This window comes from Morone saxatilis, unplaced genomic scaffold (assembly GCF_004916995.1).
Source record: "Morone saxatilis isolate NCDOM2014 unplaced genomic scaffold, NCSU_SB_2.0 Contig18, whole genome shotgun sequence".
Taxonomy (NCBI): domain Eukaryota; kingdom Metazoa; phylum Chordata; class Actinopteri; family Moronidae; genus Morone; species Morone saxatilis.
Genome location: NW_023339740.1, coordinates 10,558,644 through 10,566,786, shown reverse-complemented (window position 1 = coordinate 10,566,786; position 8,143 = coordinate 10,558,644).

Below are 8,143 nucleotides of genomic sequence, written 5' to 3'. Positions count from 1 at the left end.
ACACACACACAAACACTTACACAGTCAGTACAAATACATGCATGAACACATAAAAAAAATCACTCAAACATGCACACGTGTACACACACTTCATGTCATCAGCACATGGATATGGATATATACATGTTTAATGTGTATTTCTTCCCATTTTCAAAATAGTCTGTGTTTCAGTACATTATTTGTAGCTCAACAAATAAATACTGCATATGCATTTCACAAACAAACTACAAAGGCATGAATTTGAAAAACATCTACAAATCTGTCACTTATTAAAAGATCTCTTAAAATGTCCTGTTTAAATAAAAACAGGAACATATTCCAAACTTTGATTTTATAAATCATTGTGAGACATGCAGCACATTATGAAATCACAGATGTATTCAGACTCAAGAATTTAAAGCGAAGTTGTTGCACATTTATAATTCTGCATTAAGAGATTAATTTATAAATTAATAATAAAATCCCCGTAGATTTGTAACCAGTTAAAATGTGTGTGACTGAAACACATCAGCACATGCTGAGTGTGCCTTTGTTTACATACAATACTTATTTGTTTTGATATTTACAATTTATAAAGTTTTGTTTAACTTTGAATTCAGGTGTATCAGTACATCATGAACTTTGGGTAGTTTTAGATTTTGAAACTTAGAATTTGTACGTAAATACAAAAAAATTGTTGTCCAAGGTATATAATATATTTTGGCAAAAGATAATCTCAGCTTTATTATAAAGCAATTATATATCTAATTCTGATGTTCTAATGTGAAAATGTTTCGTTAAAAATTGTTGTAACAATTATCTTCAGTAGTTACAAAAGTTAAAAAATGAAATTGATCACTGATCACTCCAACTGTTAAACTTATTTTATTTATTTATTATTATTACTTTTTACTGATTTTGTGTAATAGTGTAGTAAGTGTAATATGTTTAATTATTGGCTGATATTTATTTGTTTATGTTACATAAAAACCTATTTGGTTAATAAATGTTATGAAGCTCAGACAACATCCAGTAAGTTATCAAATAAAATTAAAAGTGTTGGTTTGCAAATTATTCTTTTGGATGCAGAACTGTCATGGGACCTTTACTTTACAAATAAGGAATTTAAAAAATACAAATATGACCACAAGTAAAAAATGGATCCAAACAAACCTACATGTAATATATAACTTAAAACATTCGTGTACTACAAGATGCTTAACATGAAATTATACATTTAAAAACGATCAACAAATTAGTTATAATACAAAAAGATAGTTTCAAAATATCAGTAAAGAGAAATAAAAGAAATCCAAACACATCCAGCATATGAACAAATCTCTCATGTTGGTTGAGCACTGATTAAAAGAAAGCATTTTTAAGCACCTTGGTTGTTTCACTTTTTTAACTAAAATGAACTAGCTGCACATTATCACCATAGTAATCTAAACTCCCCAGTGTTTGACAGACCTCTGATGTATTTAAGACAAATGTTTTCCTCCAGAATCTGTAGGATCGACTTCACACAGGGTCTGGTTTTTTTCAACCGTTTTAACAGACACCAGATTCCTGCACAGGTACAGCATGAAAGGAGGAAAAGAAAGGGAGAGTGCAGAGAAATAAGTGGAGGCACATCTCTCTCCCTCTCTCCCTCTCTCGCTCTCTCTCTCCCCTGCAGCCTTGCCCTCTCTCGTCAGGATCTTGTATCGTGCAATCAGGCCCCGCCGGGGCCCAGACAAGCAGGAACCTTTAGATTGGAAACAGTTGTGAGGTATTAGGAAGGTGTGTGTACCAGGGTTAGGGTCAGGCACACGGGCCTGTGTGTGTCAGCGCATGTACATGTGCACCAGTGTGTATTTGTGTATGTGTTTGTAGTGAGCTTTAATTACCTGTGCAGCAGCGCGCACAAGCATGTGTGAGTGTGTATATGTGAGCACATCTGCAGATTAGTAAACAGGAATACACTTGCAGATGTTGTTTTAGTGATTTTATCTCTCCCGTCTCTTGGTTTTAGTTTCATAAGAGTTTCAGTTTCATTTTTTTGCAAAGAGGCAGCCAGGAAGTCCTTCAAATAAAATGACAACATACAAGATAAGCATTTAAATGAAAACAGAGCGACAGGCTGAAACATGATGAGGTGCAGAGACAGTGTGCAGATGAATGTGTGTTGCTGTGCTGGCGGGAAATACACACTTTTTCATCAGCTAGATGGCAGGTCGAGGTAAACACATTTCAAACAGGCACACACACACACACACACACACTGACACAGATCTCTGAGCAGACATATAAATGATTACAAGCATTCGCACAGAGTTGCATATTATTCACCACGCAGGAATCAGTGAATCACAAACAATACTACAAGTACTATTACACAGGCTGCCTACAACACATATATACATTACACTGTCCAGACACACACACACACACCCAGCCGCCGGCCATGTGCACACTGCAGGTGTTCCACTCTGCATTATTACTAAACCTCCAGTGGCCTCTGCAGCAGACGTTGAGGGCTCCAGTCAGTGCTGTGGATGGAATGCCAAGGCCCCTGCACGTGGAGCAGAGTGTCCTTGAATGCAACGCGGTAGTTATTACCTACCACTTTGCCTGCTCTGCCTGTTATCATCAGCTCTGCAGGGGCCACCGTAGAAAGTGCTAGAAATTCAAGGCCTGAAACTGACCCGAACGTCGTAATTTAGGAAAGAGGTGAAGTTCGAAAGAGGCTAAGAGACATCAAAGACATGTGTGCATATGTGTGTGTGTGTGAATACCACCAGAATGTCTGAATATTAAAGTTGCAGCTTCAAAGTTTTCTGAAAGCTTGAAAATCTTCTGCTTCTCTTTATCCACCTCTCTTCTATGGTAGGTGTTATATATGAGGCGGACAAAATAATTGGAACACTTGACAATACATCAAAGTGTATAATGTTTAGTTTGTGTTGAGTTTGTGTTGAGGCTGTAACTTATGTTGATGTATTGGATTGCTGTAAATTGTAAGGTGTCCCACCAAACGTAGTTTTTTGGTAAGAAAATAATTGGTTTGACTTGGGTTTATGGATATCTCTAATATTTTGTACTTTTAGTGTTGAAGAGCCTTGTGAGTCTATATTAGCACACACATAAACATGAATACACAGCAGACAGTCCTGTGCTTCTTGATGAGCATGATTTTAGGAATTGTGGGTGTCTGGCACTAAATGAGACTTTCAGAATAAAGAGATATTGTTCTGTTTGAGTTGGAAAAAACAATACTCTCCCTTCTGTTTATACTATAATCAAAATGCCTGTCACTGCTCTTTCCTCTGCCGGAACCTCTGGCTCTGCTGCGTCCGCGCATGTGTGTGTGTTTTACAGTTTGGACTGACCAGCTGTTGGATGCTCTTCTGTGCATATTAAATCACTGGCTTTGACTCCGGACTGATCTGAGACCAGATGTAAAGTCCTCTGCGGCTCATCTGCGTTTTAAAAGCCTCATCCAGAAGTTGTGGCTTCTGATAGTCATCTTTATTTTTAGAGAGCCAAACTGTGAGCTGAGTGCAGGTGGGAGGGTTGTGTGTGTGTGTGTGTGTGTGTGTGTTAGTGTGTGTACATTTGACTGCACTATGCACATGTGCTTGTATCTGTATGTGTGTTGGCCTTGCTGAGACAGCTGCAGGGACAGAGAGCCATGGAGGATTGACTACTGGGTTGACACGTAGGCAACACAACGCCACATAACTTCCAAAAGATCCAAAATGCATCTGGATCTATCAAACATTTACATGCTCGTACAATTCGTAGAAACAGGAGAGAGAGAGAGAGAGTTATGTGAGTCAGGTGCAATTTAAAATGTTTCAATAATTTTTTAATGTATAAAATAAAAAGAAATGCTCCCAAAAAACTTTAAATGTGTTTACTTTAATTATTCTTTTCTGTGAATCTCTTGTGCTCAGGTAGGCAATCTGAATCCAGTGCAGTCGTGGCGGACTCCGCCATTACCAATAAAAACTACAGAGAGGTAATTACTGAATCTAAATATAATAAATGGCTACTGCAGTATAAAAAAATATGTTTGATTTCATGAAAATCTTAAGCGTTGTAACTTTAAATATTATATGTTTCAAAAGTAACTTTAGTTTAAAAAAAAAAAGAAGAAAAAAATCAAAAGAAACACCAGAACAGAGGTTGCTCTGCACTTTCTTACATTACATGACAATTTACACATTCACGCTTTTATGGCATAATGAAAGTCATGTGATGGGATGACACCCACAAACATGTGTCTGACTCTTTCTTTCTGGACTTGTTTCTCTTTCTGTGTGTCTTTTTCTTGAAGCATGGAAAGGCACACTGTAATTAGGGAGAACTGAGAACGCTCCGGATGAAATATTTGCTTGTTAAAACAAGAGAGGAAAAGTTAAGGAGCTGTAGGGATTTTTCCACTTTCCACTAAACAGAAGTGTTTGTTTGCTTGTGGACTCATTTTATAATCTCTCAACACACATCTCAAAGACTTTCAGTGGAATGACAATTTCAGAATGACACTCAAGTGTGAAATGTCTTTTTATCTAAAAGTGAAACTCATCTCTGTGTTTCTCATCCCTGCAGAAAACCGACAAATGGAAAATTCTCTACTCTAAGAAGAAATTTGTTCCTGCCTCACCAGACAACCCCCGATTTTTTTTTACCCTTTTTTCTCTTTCTCTGGACACGTGCTCGACTCATGACACTGAGATGTATTCTTGCAGCTTGACTCTTTCCCTTTGTGTTTCTAAAACACTTGCGAGGAGACACGACAGTCAAGCGCTGAACATTTTGAATTATGAAAACAAGAACAAAACAAACAGCTGGCCTGCGTTGACAATGAAACAAAATGGCTGCTGGTTCGAGTGCCTTGGGTAACACCGTGATAACCATCATCCACCCGACTCTTCGCATCGGATGACTTACTGCCAGACAGACATTATGATGACTAATGATAATGGCACAGTGATGGTTAGAGGGCGGTCACAGCCAATGAATGTTTACAGCTAAAATGCTAATAAGCTAATCGCTCTGGCTCTCAAAGTCCCGTCTTGTGGGAGAAAGAGGAGCATGAGGAATCTGACGCAGATCTTCTACTTTGTTGTGCTGTAGTAACTGGATAGCCTTCTGTGTATTTTGGGTTTTTTTAAAGTGTATCTGTTTGTGAATTTGGTGTATGCACACTGTATTACTTCAACTCTGCTCATGCATTCCTCTTGGCTTTAACAGAAACTGTCCACGGGAAAATGTCTTAAACCACTGATCACAGTTCAGCCACCATTCATTCAACTTCTGTTTATTTTCACTTCAGTGTTTCTGTTATTAGCGAGCATCGCATAAAGTTGTATTTTGAAATGCAAGAAAATCTGATTGTCTTTTTTCCTGCAGCTTTAAGAAATATCTTTGCAAACTTGCTGTGAGCGTTTCCACTGAATAATGCAGAAGTAAAAGCAGAAACGTTTTTTGTAAAATGTGTCAAAGTGATGAAGTGATTCCAACCGTAGTATAGAGGATTCATTTGAAACCATAAGTAGTCTAATTACTGTTTGATCATGTTTCTTTTGTACTGTTTTGCATTTGCTTTTGATAATCTTCATTGTGTCGGCTCCTGTGGACAATAAAACCTTTCTCAATGCTGTATATGAGTGTAATATTTTGACAATCGAAGGAATTATATGTGAGAGATTTGAGAGGAAGTTGTGGTGAATCTGCTAAAATACAGTAACACAAGATCAACAAAGTTCAAAGACGAAGGCCATTAGAAATAAATGAATGATCGTATTCAAATGTATATAATTTACCTTTATTAAGGATTTTTGGAATCAAAAATAGTAGAAAAGACAGAGGCAGACAAAAAAACAAAGTCATTATGTACACAGTACAGAAACAAAATCAGAGTCAGGTATGACGAAACTGGACTTTGCCTGCAGTTTTAATTAAGATCCAGTTTGTTAAGGCTACCTTCACACAGGTTGGTCAGCATGATACTTCAAGGCACGCGGGCTGATAATTTGGTCTCTGCGCATGTAAAGGGTTCATTTTTGAAATCAAATACAAAAATAAGTCATCTGCATTAATTAAGACAAAAGATAAGACATCAGGTATGTCAGGTCACTGTCATGAAAGTAAAAACTACATAAAGCTACACTCGGACTGTCACGCGTGATCTGGAGGTGAAACTGCTCCACGCTATCTCACCGTCATTTGTTTTCACATTTTCAGTACATTAAGATTTGACATGTTTTGAGTTGCATACACATAATGCAACATAAAGAAAGAAAGAAAGAAAATAGCAAACATACTGCACTTAAAAAAATAATCCATAGCACCGTCAAAATTGTGTTAGACATGCAAAGAGCACTTCAAAGACACAGAATCTGAATGTATAAATAGAAGTCACGTAGGTTGTTTTTTTTATTTCTGAGAGAAATGAATTTGTTTATATATCCATCCTGTGCTTTTGGTGCTGTTCAACTGTTTGGACAGAAAAAAAGAAACATTCACAAACTCTCCAAAGTCTTTGAAGTTCTTTAAGCCATGCCAGTCCAGGGACGGCACATTGTTCTCATAAACTTTGGTTGCGCTTAACCTGTGTCCAATTGCACTGTGAGGATATTCAACTATATCTCAGTATTACTGCTCCATCCTAACTGCTAAAATATTGTTGTTTGGTCCGGGAAGCAAAAACATCCCCGACGATGACGGTACAGAGAGCATCAATGATGAACAGAAGACAGATCAGTTTGTCCTTGTTATGAAAGAAATACAAGTAAAAAATACATTTACAAAATACAGCAGGAATGCTCATCCACAGGTAGAAACACTGGTCCATTTAACAAACATTATCAAAGCTCTGATTTTAAGACCCAAGTCATTCTGAACCTGAGGCCACTGTAAGTGCACGTTAAATGTGTGATTGTCAGAAAGTCTTTCAATGAGTTTAAAATCTCCTGACAGAGGAGGTGTGATCTGCATTGTCTCATATACAATCATTTATGAGTGGTCACACTGCACTGAGGCATCATGGGTGATTTCTTTCTTTGAGGACATTGTAAAGAATCTCTTTTAGGAACCTTTTGAAGTGATTACTTTCTCCCCTGATATTGATACACCAATGACTGGAGGTATTAGCTCTTCATTGTGACTAATGCCACCGATACAAACTACAGTATGTCTACACATTTAAGATGAACTTCATCAAAGACTGCTGTGTCTTCTTTTATCTGCCAGGGAGCCGTAACAATAACTGCAGACATCCAGAGTCTTGATGCATGTGCTCGCCCAACAGGCCAAGAAAGAAAGAAAAAAAAAGATTTAAGAAAATATGTGGACATACAAAACAATATGAAACATATGTATCTCAGACTTCACTGTAGCTTCACTCTTACTGGATTCTTAAAAAAAAAAAAAAAAAAGATATGCTGACATTCACAAAAATGTGTGCCATAGGTCAGATGAATGAATACTCAAACAAACTAAATATACGAGCAAACAAGATGTTTGATTGTCAACATGGCCAACGTTCACATTACAGAACGGTACAGTGCAAAGTGATTAGAAACTCCTGATCTTTTTCCTTCATAGGGTTTGTCATATGAAGACAAATGACATCATCATAGTGGGACGCGTTTTAAGTGCAGAGATGTCTGCCCTTCTTCACCGGCACGTCCTGCGGGGACGACTCCTTCCGCTCTGAGTGATTGGCTCCAGTAAGCCAAGGTGACCTTTGACCCCCACCCTCAAGGTTACAACAGTCCGAGTGGTCTCTCTTGCGGGAGTCATTTACAAGGTAAATGTTCAAAGTCGTTGAGCTGTGCTTTGTCAAACGCGTGTTCATTCTGCGTCATGTTGTCAGCTCCCAGAGAGAGAGTGAAGATCCTTCATTAATCTCTCTCTGGTTCTCTTTCTTTACATTTTTTTTCTCAGTTCAGTGACTCGTAGAGGCGTCATGACAATATGAATGTTGCCCAGGTGAATGCTGTGTGTTTAGATCAGAGAGGTCTGACTGCAGGTGGAGGAGTTTTTGTGAGGTGATGAATACAGTGGTTGAACTGAGGAGGAGGACATCTGCTTCCAGTGATGGTCCAAATGCATAGCTGTATGTGTGTGTGTGTGTGTGTGTGTGTGTGTGTGTGTGTTTCCACTGAGACTTGGT